The sequence below is a fragment of the Lemur catta genome, chromosome 22 (assembly GCF_020740605.2).
Source record: "Lemur catta isolate mLemCat1 chromosome 22, mLemCat1.pri, whole genome shotgun sequence".
In the NCBI taxonomy this organism is placed as follows: Eukaryota; Metazoa; Chordata; class Mammalia; order Primates; family Lemuridae; genus Lemur; species Lemur catta.
This window is the reverse complement of record NC_059149.1, coordinates 3726842-3741045: the sequence shown is the minus strand read 5'-3', so window position 1 is coordinate 3741045 and position 14204 is coordinate 3726842. Positions and strand designations below refer to the sequence as shown.

Sequence of the window (14204 nt, the reverse complement as noted above, 5' to 3'; positions counted from 1 at the left end):
ATGCACATATACAATATAGCAAATGTGGGGGGAAATTATAACAATCATGATATTAAAGTACTATACTCTCATATTTTCAGGAAATCATACAGAACTGACAACTGAAACCCTTCCAAGTAATGTGACGCCATTGTTTCTCTCTCTCTGAAAGTGCTATGCCACTGAAGTAAATCCAGCCCAAGGGGCTACTCAGTCTACATTCTGCATTCCAGAAACATTAGAAGGGAATTGGTGTAGCTTCCGTTGATACTGGCAGAGAATCTGCCTTAATGTTTTTAAAAAGATGCTAAATTTTCAAACACAAATGAAAGAAAATGAAAAGACAAACCCTTTCCCAAAACTAACAGTAACTTTATCAATGAATCATGGTAAAGTTGAGTTGTAAGTTATATGGGCTTAACACACACCTGAAATTCAAGCTGCACAGATAACATTCATGATTTCTATATCCCCAAGGCAAAGACCTAGCATCTGTTACTACCAGAAACCTGAGACACTCAATGCAGAATACACATTTAGTACTATTATTTTCTGATACTATCATGTTCCAGTACTCCACAATGTTAACACTTGCTTTGACAGACTCAATCAGTTATTTGAAGAATTTACAGAACACACATACCTTCATTTTCAGAGCCATGACATTTCACTTTCAATACCAAGTCAAAGGTTCTTTCTGGATTGGCCCTAAAAAAAAAAAAAAAAAAACTTTGTTATATTTATTTCCTATAACAAATAAGCATCTCCATAAAGCTTGTATTTTCTTAATTCTAAGACTAATCTTGTTCTTACCTCTACATATTAAATGTAACTATATGACTACAGTATAGCAGAAATAACAATGAAAATGTTTCTCAGATTAGAAATTTAAGATTACTGATATTTAGGAGCTGAGATCTGAGACTTGGGGCAAAGCATTTAACCTCTGAGACTATTTTCTTACCTTAAAAAAAAAAATAAAGTGCCTTGTCCACTTCACAGAATAATTGTATTACAAGTCAAATAATATATGGGCAATTACACTATAAATCAAGTGCTGTATAAATGCAAATCATCGCTTTTATCTTATTGCATCCAAAATTGGAAGGCCAGTGTGTCCCTAAGTGTTTTTAGATCCTGCCAATGGAGCTTAACACAAGCTCTCAGCCTTTCTTCCAAGGACTTGCAATCTGAGTGTAAATGACGAATACCTGGCTCCACCTGCCACGTTCTATTAATAGATCACCATAGGACATTTGTAAAGGTCCACGAATGGGATACTTTGCATATACTTTCCTTGAGATGTATTTACGGTACTTAGGCATGTTTAAAGTAGCAAACTATTCAGAGACTCGAAAGATAACAAAAAAAGACTTCTTTCATACCAATTATCATTGGGGAAACTGGACATCAGCCCCCAGATTAAATTTTCCCGCTACAAACTGTAAGGCTGATTTGCATCAGTCAGAACTTACTGTTTTTACTAACTTGCCACACGTTTAACCTATTCATTGGTTAAATTTCAAATTGTAAATTGAAATCTATTAAGACACTTTTTTTTCAAAACAGAGTTCTGTTTTATCTCTCTTTCCATCAGAGGGTAAAAAAATAGGCCTAGTCTGATACCACAAGTCCAAAGTGTTACCATCTTTCAGTTATTCCTGCTGACGAGACTTTAGTGTCTCTGTATTACACATTGGCTGTTTTTAACACGTACCTCCTTCAAGAAAATAAAGCCAGCTCTGACTTCTAAATAAATACTGATTTTTAGAAAATTTTTGTTACAAGACATGATCTAGAAACATAGAAAGTGACAAGCCATATAAATTAATTCACAGATACACATTTCCTCAGCCCTCCCACCATTAACCGGTTTCAGTGGGAAAAAATCTCAACTCTGATTCCTTCTCCAGCCTCCCGGGTGGACTTACTCCCCCTTTCCACCAGCTGTCAAACAATGAAAACAGTTCCAAATGACACAATTTTCCTATTTGCCTAATGCCCTTTAGTACCTCTCTTAGGGGTAAAAGTTAAACATTGATTCAGTCATGCTTCTGTGAGATCCGAAAGGCCGTTCCCAGTGACGGGAACACACGACGCTGACGGGCGCGGGCGGCGGGAGGCGGCGGGGAGGGGGATTCTCCCCGGAGTTTCAGGAGGGAAATGCGCAGCTCACGCCTCCGAGACACCTAGAAACAAAATCACCATCGTCATTAAACCGCTTTTTACCCAATCTCCTGAAGTAACATAGCCACTGACGGATACTGTAGCGCACACACAAAGTGCCGTCTAGTCGCGTGGCATTTGCGGGCACCGTGCAGACCCGGCGCCTCGTCCACAAACGTCAGAGGCCAAGTTAACGAGAAGAAACTGCAGAAGGAACAGCCGCGACACACTGGTCAATGCAAGTCAGAAAGACACGGTGACCTGGATGCTCAGAAAGCGCTTCAAATAGCGACCGCTCCACCTCAACGCTCCTCCCTCCCGGAGCCTCACAGGGCAGCGACCGTCCAGCCGGACACACCCGGGACGGGCCGGTCCCCTCAGCGGGCGGCGCCGCGGCCGCCCCTCCCCCCCGACGCGGCGACACCGGCGCTCCCACCGCCGCGCCCGGGCAGCGCCGACCCGCCGGCCTGGAAGCCGCTGCCCCGGGCGCCGGGGGTCGCGCCGCCGGGCAGGGGGCTCCTCACGGCCGCGGCGGTGGCGGTGGCGGCGGGCCCACGCCCGCCCCCCACCCCCCAAAGCCTCCGCGACAGCAGCGGCGTGGCCGGCCCCTCTCCGCCGCCCCCGCAGCCGGCCTCGCAGTTCCTGCGCCGGAGCCGCGGCACCTTCCGCAAACCAGGAAGTCGCGGGCGGGCGAGGGGCGCGCGGGGACGCCCGGCGGCTGCACCTGGGCGGCGGCTGCGGCCGGAGCCGCGGGGAGGCGGGGCGGGGTCCCAGCGCCCGGGCGGCCGAGGGCCACGTGCCCCCTGCGACCGAGCCGCACCGCCAGGGCGCCCCGCGTCCTCAGCACGGGACCAGCCCTGCTGTCCCAGGACAGCCCGAGCTCCAGGGCCTCGCGGCTCCAACCGCCCCACACCAAGTCCTCGGAAAAGTCCCGGGACTCGCAGTGTCCCCACCACGCGCTCACGGACCGGGTCCTCCCGTGTCAGATGCGAAGTCCCAGCTCGCGCCGCTGCTCGGCTCCTCCTCGCTCCCGCGGGCCGCGGCTCTGCGGCCCCAGAGACGCGGCGCCTGCTCGGCAGGGACAGGGCTGCGCCGGCCTGCGCCTGTGGGCGACGGACGTCACACCCCGCACACCGCGCTCGCCACGCAGTCAGACGCCACGCACCACACACCGCACACATGACACTCATACACCACACAGTCACACACCCCGCACACATGACACTCACCACACACCACACAGTCAGTCACACGCCACACACCACACACATGACACTCATACACCACACATCACACACACCACACACCACACTCATACACCACACACTACACACCCCGCACACTGCACTCGCCACACAGTCACACGCCACGCACCACACACGACACTCATACACCACACACTACACACCGCACACATGACACTCACCACACACCACACAGTCACACACCCCGCACACCGCACTCACCACACAGTCACACGCCACACACCACACACATGACACTCATACACCACACACTACACACCCCGCACACTGCACTCGCCACACAGTCACACATCACACACCACACACACTACACACCGCACTCGTCACACAGACACCACACACCACACACACCACACACATGACACTCATACACCACACACCACACACATGACACTCATACACCACACATCACACACCACACACACCACACACATGACACTCATACACCACACATCACACACACCACACACCACACTCATACACCATGTTTTTTATGAACTCGTTATCCTGTTCCATAAGCAAATCAAATCAAAATACAATGAACTGGATAAAAAAATATAGTAATGCACGTAATAGACACAGAGCATAATAGTTAAATGGCTTCTAAAAATCAGTCTAAAGGAGTAAAAGATACAAATAGACATTTCATAAAAAGATATATAAGATCTTAAACAAATGAAAAGTTACTTAACCTCTTAATGTGGGAATGAAAATTAAAAAAAAACACTGAGCTACCAATTTTTACCTATGAGATTGGCAAAAATCCAAATGTTAACATCACACTCTGTTGGCAAGAATATATTGTTGCTGAGAAAGTAAATTTGTATGTTCTTTAAAGAAAACTGTTTGGAAATACCTGTCAAAATTACAAACACACAGCCTTTCACCTAGCAGTTTTTCTTCCAGGAGTTTATAATAAAGTTAAAATTTTACATATTTATATTTAAAAGACCTATGTATAAAATTTTTTGTTGCAACCCTGCATGGAACTGCAAATAATGCAAACATATATAAAGAATCATCAATAAGTTACCAGCTAAATACATTTTCAGAACTCACTTAATGAATGACTGTGCAGTTCCCCCAAACAGTGAGAATACTCTTTATGTACCCTTACAGAGTTTTCTTTAGATACATTGTTAAATGTCTCCCTGAAGGACATTTGCGAATGTGTGGGGAACATTTTTGGTGTGGTATCTGGGGAGAGAGGGAGGGACTGATACTAGTATCTAATGGGTAGAAGCCAGGATGCTACTGAACATTCTATTAATATGATATGCAGGACAGCTCCCTGCAGCATAGAATTGTCCAGCCCAAAATGTTCACAGTGCTAAGGTTGAGAAACTCTGCTTTAGAACGATGATCACAAACTGATTGTATCATATACCCATTGGGCTAAGGGTTAGGGAGGGCTAGAAACTCCTCACTGTATTCCATTTCCTAATTGTTGAATTATGTTCCTATATGTACATACACTATTCATGCAAAAATAAATAAGTAGCATTATCATCTACTATTTTTTTAAAGTCATTGTTGAATCTCTTTACAAAGAAGTCTTTTAGGAGGTGTAAAGAACAATCTTTGATTTGACTTGTTTGTTTTGTTTCTTCCCTATGGCTCCTTGTTCTTTTGAAAAGCTCAAGACATCTATTTATACACGAGTTGTTTCAACATGGAAGAAGTGTTCTTTCCTGGAAAGGTCCTCCAAACAATAGAGTAAAATAGGGGCGTGGAATTTTGATGTATTGTATCTGACCAAACAGGCTTTGGTCCCAGCAAACACTGGAGAGAATTGTAACCTAAATTACTAGAAGTTATACACGTGTAAGCCAATGTTTTCTCAGGGCCAAGGACAAACATTCTTATAAAAGGAACTGATAGCATAGAGGTGCCTTTTACTGCTGACACTGGTGACTTTCTCTAAGGACCTCTAAAGATTTCCCTGGAATCATTTCATAAATTTACTGTACATTTTCATTATTAGTGGTTCCTGTTCTGTTTCCCCCCTGGATGTTAATATTAACAGAAAGGCTGAAGAATGTATTTACCATTAAATCTCTACTATCCTTCTTAGTTACTACTGCGCCAAAACTGCTTTGCCAAGATAGAGCATTCACTGGGTCCTTGAATGTGCCACAAGCCAAAGTCATTGTGATCAAGGTGGGGCTTTGCCCAGAGTGTTCCTCATGGCTTTGCCTGGCAGAGTCATTTCAGGAGTCTGTGCTCTATACTTCCTCTTTCATTTTAGTATGGGCTCTTTCTCTAATAATCTTTTCCTCTTCGTTTCAGGGTTTTCTTTGAAATTTCAGTTATTGTCCCTCCCTGTCTCCAAACAGTGACATCAGCAAGGAGCTACCTGTATTATCATGGACAGGGTGAGAATAAATACCAATTACCCCCAATCTACGACCATTCACTGTGCAAGCAAGTAGCCCCATACGTTATCATTAATCTTTGTTTTTCCTTAAACTAGTATGTGAATTGTACAGTTAGAAAATTTAGGGAGTGAATCTTCACCTTCCAAAAATATCAGCTTTTTAAAAGAACTATTGTAAGATTCCTTCACATAGTTATGAGCTTTCAGCCTAACACATATAAAAATGAATCAATTCCTAATATTTGGCTTCCACCAAGACAATGTATCTTGAAGCTGACAATCAGCTTTGTTCCTTCCCTAAATTCAGGAAACCTGGAAAAAGCAGCACACTCTCAATAAGAACAAAAATTTAATGCACCCTGAAAACCCATAAGAACACTGGTCTTTAGAATTAACTGACCTTCTGTCAAGAAATAAATTCATCAAGAAATATAAGCAAGCTGTCATTTGTAAAGACCATACGTACTTTGAGAGTTTTTGTTTTCCAATTTGCAATGTTTAGCAGTGCCAAACCATGCATGCAAATTTTTATCCAAATTTGTGATTTTGTGATTTTTGCTTCTACACCGGCATCTCTTTATTCCCTTGCCCTTCCAAGAATATACGTGCCTTCCCAGAGCACAAGTAGGTCAATGATACCCCAGTTTAGTTGGGAGAAATTGATATCTTTAGATACGTGAAAACCAACTCTTTGGCTGCTGTGAAACGAGTTTAACGGGCATGATTTGCAGGCATTACAAAATTTTGTCCTTACTGTGAAACTGAATAGAGGTAACATTGCTGGTGAAAGTTGGTGCTTTGTAAAGTAGCGTCTTCACTTTCTCAGCATCTCCAAAATGCATTTTATTGATGCCACATAGGATTTGGGCTTTTGCAAGCTGAGGGTACGTTGTGAGTCTATATAGTAGGATTCCTATTTTTGGCTGGCACTATGGGTGTTCCTAGCTATAATGTCACATTTCAGAATTTTTGTTATTTTCAACACATTCATAATTGTTTTGAAAATCATGGAATGTCTCTTGAATTTATTGAAGGGTTTGCTAATCCACATGCCAGACATTATAAATGTGCCTCAGAAATCAGGGATGGCCAGGAGAGGCCTGGAGCCAAGCCCCAGAATTCTTGGCCTTGAGGTTTGAACGTGCTCATGTATGGACCCCCAGGAGCCCTTTGATTTGCGTGTTCCCATCTCTGTGCTTGTGCACGTGTGCCATGACGTGCGCAATTAATTTGGGAACCACTTCTTTGAGCATATAGTAAACTCTTAGATAAGTATGGTCTGATGAATGGATTTAAGAGAATTTTAGTGCTCATTTTCTTTTTATTTATATAAATTTATGGGGCACAAGTGCAATTTTGTTACATGTGTAGATTGCTTTAGGGTATTGTATTTTCTCATCATCCACCCTCCTCCTCCCCCACCTTCCGAGTCTCCATTGTCTGTCATTCATTGTTCATTGTTTATACTATTCATTTCCTTAAAATATTAGCCTATGTAGTCTCTTAGCCCAAAAAGAAGTAAGAATCTATGCTATGGCTTATCCTAGCATCACTAATATAATTCCAATCTAGAGGGCCAGGAAGTCTGTGAGATAAACCTTCCAAATAAATAAGATTACATGAAGGATCATCTCTATAATTTGTAGGACTCAGTGACAACCAAAAGTGTGGGTCTCTTTGCACAAAATTTACTAAGAATTTCAAGATGACCCAACAATGGATTGTGTCAATTTTTAAATATTATTTAGTTTACAGTTTTCCTTAGATACTTAAAATGATGCAATAGGAAAGGAAATTGTTAAACTATAAAAAGGTAAAGGGAAGTGATTGTGATATATTAGGAAAAAAGCAAGAAACTTCTAGTCAGAAAGTTATAAGTTTGAATCCTGGCTCTTAATAGTGGTGGAAGCTCAGTTTTCTTATCTGAGAAATGGGACTTCATTTTTTTGACAAATATTTATTGACAAACATACTTATTCTGGAAGATTTATATCATTTAATCCTCACCATAACATCATGAGCAGGTGGTATTCTTTTCCCCAATTAATATATCAGAAAATCCTGGCACAAAGAGGTTTAAAAACTTGCTAACGTGTTCATTAGTATAATAGTAAGTATCTGAAACGGGGCTAGAGCCCAGGTGATCTAGCTCCAGGGCTCACACTCAAAATCACCCTGCCTGACTACCATCTTCTAATATATGTTATTAATGCATCATTGGATTGTAGAATAATAATAATAACAAAAATTAAAACCCACAATTCAGGCTCAGAATCAAGGCTCTGTTACTATACGATGACTCTTTTGGCACTTAGAGTTTTCTAGGTCTCTGACATTACAACCCCGGAACTTTCTCATAATTGGGCAATAATACAAACCAGGAGATAGGTAATTATTTCTGTTGTTGTTTAAATCTAGACAACTGATTACAAGAAGCAACAAATCAAATAATACTCTTTTGGAGAGACACCATATATGGCATTATACTTACTGGAATTCCTTATGAAAGGAGTTTTCTTCCCAGATGGCCCCAAATGTGGTTTTACGGTTTCCTCATAAATGCTCTTCTGATTATCACCAATCAAAAAAAGAAAAAGAGACCAATGAAATCACCAAGGAAGCTATGGAAGGTACGTAAGGTTAGAGAATAACAGATTACAAATAAAATCGCCAACATCCATTTAATGCTTCATTTTGATAAAGAGAAATCAGACTGGATTTTCATTATCAAATCTATTAATGAATTATATAGTTACTCATAACTGTGAATTTGCAGATTTGATCTAAGACTATTTTGCAGTTCCTACAGAATTGCTATTAGAAGTCAGGGTTAAGCCAGGCACAGTGGCACATGCCTATAGTCCCAGCTACTCAAGGAGGTCTGGGGGGAGGACCACTTAAGTCCAAGAGTTCAAGGCCAACCTGGGCAACATAGCAAGACCCCATCTCTTAGGGGAAAAATAGGGGTGGAGAGAGCTCAATGACCTTGATTGCAAACCAAACTTCTCAGAAGTCCATGGAGCATACGGGGGGTGGGGGGTGGCATGGGGTGGCGGACTGCATGGGAGATCTACCATAAAGGCTTAGATCTTTCACATTAGAAAAATCCATGAGTTCAATGACTGAGATCTAGAAACCTTTAGGAGCCAGAGGAGTCATCATCTAGTAATTTAGCATCAACTCTGTGGTTTAGTGGTGGTCTTTTCATGTTCAAGAAGGGGAATTGTTCAAACAATATATTTGTTTTGAAATATTTCCAGGACCAATGCAAACACCAAGTGGGCTGCCCAGAAACCACACATTGTTTCCTTCAGACAAAAGATAATGATGCACTAACGAGTTTTACCCTTTATTGCCCTCTCTGGAACACAGCCTCAGGAAGAAAGCCCACAAAACCAAATTGTTAGTCCCAAAATTTACAATATTTTCCAATGATCCCTACCCCTTTTTCCTTAAGTGCTAGTACTGTGTTAAGTATTTGTGTTGTTTAACTCATAAATTCCAACCTCATGTAATCTCAAAAGTGCCCTCCCAGAGAGAGAAAGGAAATGAGTGAATGAGGAAAAAATAATAAAAGCCTCACTGATACAGGGTACTTCCAGGAGACTTACAGCACTTCTGAGATGTTATCTAATTCTGATGTATTTCGGCCTCATTAACAGGGAGGACAGTAACAGATTAATATTTTAAACCATGGAGAGGGATAGTGAGGCAAAAAGGTGCTGGACTAACACGGCCATTTAATAACAATCATTTAGTAAAATACTCAAGACTGTGAGTGGAGGAAGTTATGATCCAATTGATTAGACTGGGGAGAATATGATATGTTTGAGGACTTATAGGATTCGTTGGAATCATCTGTTGTCGTTTCATTGAAAAACAAGATTAACAGCACAACTGCAGGACTTGCGCTGAAATAATCCACACCCCTTCCCTAACCTCACCGTCTGCTCCCCTCCCCCTTCCTGCTACCCTTTCAGTCTGCAGCAAAATTTCCAAAAAAGTGTCGCTTATAGTTACTGAGTTACTGTTCCTACTTCCATGCCTCTTGTTCTCTCCTCATCCTCATTGAGAATGGCTTCCTTGTTGAACATCACTGAAGTCACTCTTGATAAGTCCACCGTGACCTCCGTGTTGCTAGATCCCTCAGCCATTTTGTCTCTCCGCCTACTTGATCTCAATCACATTCCAAACAGCTCTAACACCTTCTTCTCTTGGCTTATGTGACACCACTCCCTCCCCGTTTAACCTATTCATTTCTGGCTGTTTCTTCTCATTCTTCTCTTCTGGTTCCTCCTTCTCTGTGTGACTCTTTAAGGTTGGAGGGCCCCAGAGCTGTGTCCTTAGCTCTCGTTCTTCTCCAGTTCTGTCTAAATATGTTCATCTGCATCCCTAACTTTAAACATTGTTGCTCACCCGATGTTTACATCTCGCTCTCACCTCAACTTTAGACTTATATTCAACAACTTACCTGAGTTTTCCACTTGGATATCTGATAGACATCTCAAACTTAATGTGGCCAAAATTAAATCCTTGATTTCTACCCCAAACTCCCTGTTCCTCTAGTCTTTCTTACTTCAAAAACTTTGCTTCACTCTCACATCTAATGGAATATTCATCCTGTTCTTTTATCCCTGAAAAGTGTCCTAAAGGCATTTTCCTCTCTTCTTCCCCACTGTTCTCACCCTAGCCCAATCCACCATGACTTTTCATTTATAGATTATTCCAATAGCCTCCTAAATGGTCTTCCACTTCCATTCTCACCAGTATACCTTCCTTTCTCTGTAAAGCAGTAACTGTTCTAAGTTTTCGAGACATAAAATTAGATCATGTCAATTTGCTACTTTAAACCCTGTAATGGCTTCTCACTAAACATACAATAGAATTCAATAGAATTCAAACACTTTATCATAGCTCAGTGGGCCATTCATGAACTGGTCTCCATCTGCCTCATTCTCATCTCTTGGTACTGTCCTGCTAGTCCACTAGGCTCTAGCCACATTGGCCTTTGTCTTCTAAGGGCTGGACAAGTTTGTCCCCATCCCGGTTCATCCCTATGCTACCTGTTCCCTCTTCCAAGAAATCATCCCTTCTTGCTATTGGGGTCTCAGGTTGTATCCTCCTCCTTAGAAAGGTGCCCCCAACCTCTCAATCTAATGACTTCCTAGCCCAAATCATTGTCTCTCCCATTATCTTGTTTTATGTTCTTCATAGTACTTCCTGCTACCTGAAAATATCTTACTTTTATGTCATTTACGATTTTATTATCTGTATACCATTATTAGAATGTAACTTCTAGGAAAGGTGGGGCCATCTCTGCTGTATTCCTAGTGCCTGCAACATACCTGGCACATGGTAGGTTCACAATAAGTATTTGTTGAGAACGAATTAATTTATGTCTAGTTGGAAGTGCTGAAGTGGAGTACTTTAAAATGGAGAGCTCAGGAACAGTGATTGGGATTATAGAGAATATTAAATGTCTACTAATATGAGGGCATTAACTTTTCAAATTTTAAGGGAAATTTTTAACAAATTCCTACCAATAAACTGAACTATGAATGTGTGTTACATGAAAATTTTATATGGAATGATTTTTAAGACTTTTTTATATATAGTGCTTAAAACATGTAGGATCTCAGATGTTATATTGCTTTTATCATTTTTCTTTAAAATCAATGTCTCAGGGAAGTAAAAATGTATTTCATTTAATGGAGAGCAAATTGTATTGAATTATTAAAGTCTTATCATTAAAGTTCTCTGCCTATGTGTCATGTAACAGAAAGCTCATGTACAAAAACCCAGAATTATTGTGAGGGCTTGTTAAAAACCAGATTGCTGGGCTCCAAAGCACCCTATCTCCTTCTCAGAGTTTCTAATTCAGTAGGTCTGGGTAGTGGAGTAGGAGGGAGGGTGCAAACATTTGCATTTCCTCCCAGGTGATGTTGATGCTATTAGTCAGGGAACCTCCCTTTGGGAAACTCTGATCAAGATTAATAGCAGCTGTGAAAGGAGGAAAAGGGCCTTAGTAGTAGGAAAACAGGTGTAGTTATTACCTCCAGAATTATTCTACTACCTTGTTCCTAAGTTATCCAAACAAATCATTTCTTTACATTTTATAATTTTGTATTAATATTGAAGGATATTATCCTATTTGATGCTAAGACGTTTCCCTAACTAGTAGGTATCTATTTCACACACCGTCAGAGGTTTTCATCCTAATGCTCTATTCACATGTGTTCTTCATTCTGCACCAGCAAATTCTTCTCTGTATTTATGTTGAGAAGAACCAACCTCACATAACCTTCCTTTGCCTCTCACTGTTCCCTTGTATTGAAACAGCAACTGGGTCTTCAGCAAAAATCTATTATGCTTAAAAACCATTTGCCTGAGCAAAGATCACCATGAAATGGTTGGATAGGTGTCCTGAGAAGATGGAAAGCTGATCAATGCTCTTTTCTCTGCCGCTGCTCAACTTCCGTCTGGTTTGCTGGCTCCTCCGCCGGGTCAGGAGTTTTGAAGTGTCGGTTTCCACACTCATTCTTATTAGGGGCTGCAGCGGCTTCCTCATCCGTCTTTCCCTGGACCACGGACACTTGATTTCCCAAACAGATACAGTCGCCCCTAAGGATCCAAGGGCAATTGGTTCCAGGACCCCCTGCAGATACCAAAATCCACAGATGCTCAAGTCTCTAATATAAAATGGCGTACATTTGCATAAAACCTGTGTACATCCTTCTGTATACTCTGTCATCTCTATATCACTTATAATACCTAATACAAGGTAAAGGCCACGTAAATAGTTGTTATATTGTATTTTTTGCATTATTTTTATTGTTGTATTATTTTTTATTGTTTAGCATTTTTCCCCAAATATTTTTGATAAGCCGTTGGTTGAATCCACTGACATAGAACCCATGGATATAAAGGGCCAACTATACTCAAACTGACTAAATATTAGAGTTCAAAGGTCTCTTGGTGACAAACTAATTCTACTTCTAGTTACCTATCTTATTGCAATAATGTAAAATGAACATGTACACAAGTTTCATAGCAGTATTCCTTATAAAATTGAAGATTAGAAGCAACCTAAGGAAAAGAATAGTTAAGTACTCTGAACACACATATGTGTTACATTGTATAGTCATTGAAAGTTGTTTATATTTCTCATTAATGTTTTCTGATTTCTCTCCAAATGTTCTACAAATAGCAACAGAAATTTTGTAACAAAATTGAAATTATTTTAAGGAAAACAGATTAAGTTTTTTTAAAAGAAAAGCAAATTCACTTGGATCATACTATAGTGCCACTTTCCACCCAATGCAGATGTCTCTTTTTTCTCTCCTTGAAGAATAATCACAAAACCTTCATTGACATATTTTCTCAGAGATAATGAGCCTAATAGGCTATGAATCAATCCATGCACTTTTTTGTTTATGAGAATAATGTTTGATTTTTGTTGATTTAGACTTAACCACGAACTGAATTCACTCATCAAATAGTTTTAAATCAAGTAGAATTTTTTTAAATCTCCATTTCAAATAATTCCTCTGCTAATTCATTTCTTTTAATTGAGGTGAAATTCACACAACATAAAATTAACCATTTTAAGGGCACAATTCAGTGGCCTTCAGTACCTTCACAAAGTTTTGCAACTACCAGTTCTATCTAGTTCCAAAACATTTTTATTGCCCCCTAAAAGCAACCGTGTACTCATTAAAATGAGTCATTGCCCCTTCCTCCCTCCACCCCCAGCCCCCGCCAACTACCAATCTGCAATGTCTCTGTGGAGTTATGCATTCTGGATACTGTTCATCTTCTGTGTGTGTGTGTGTATATGTGTATGTGTGTGTGTGTGTGTGTGTGTGTGTGTGTTTTAAATTTATTTGATTTTATGTTTAAATTTTTAAAATTTCTTTTAAGTTTCAGAATATTATGGGGGTACACACACTTTGGTTATGTATATTGCCTTTGCATTGCCCAAGTCAGAGCTACAAGCATGCCCATCCCCCAGAAAGCATGCACTGCACCCATTAAGCGTGATTTACCCATCCCCTCCTCACCCCTCCCACCTGCCTGACACCTGATGAATGTTACTTCCGTATGTGCCCATAAATGTTGATCAATTGGTGCCAATTTAATGGTGAGTACATGTGGGGCTTGTTTTTCCATTTTTGTGATACTTCACTTAGAAGAATCTCCTCCAGCTCCATCCATGATAATAGAGTAGGTAGTTCATCATTTTTTATGGCTGAGTAGTACTCCATGGTATACATAGACCACATTTTATTAATCCACTCATGTATTGGTGGGCACTTGGATTGTTTCCACATCTTTGCAATTGTGAATTGTGCAGCTATAAACATTTAGGTGTAGATGTCTTTATTATAGAATGTCTTTTCTTCCTTTGAGTAAATACC

At 40.9% G+C, this 14204-nt stretch overlaps 1 long non-coding RNA gene across 2 annotated transcripts in view; it reads right to left on the bottom strand.

Annotated features, from left to right (window-relative positions):
* Window positions 1-2577, bottom strand: part of LOC123626360 — a 32586-nt gene extending 30009 nt beyond the window's left edge. The window contains exons 1-2 of one of the 2 annotated variants that reach the window (XR_006730828.1): window positions 1992-2577; window positions 623-687 (exon numbers count right to left, since the gene is read on the bottom strand). This is a non-coding gene — a long non-coding RNA (uncharacterized LOC123626360). The remainder of the gene's footprint in view (window positions 1-622; window positions 688-1991) is intronic. The other variant, XR_006730827.1, reaches the window with a different exon arrangement.
* Between the last annotated feature and the right edge of the window lie 11627 nt (window positions 2578-14204).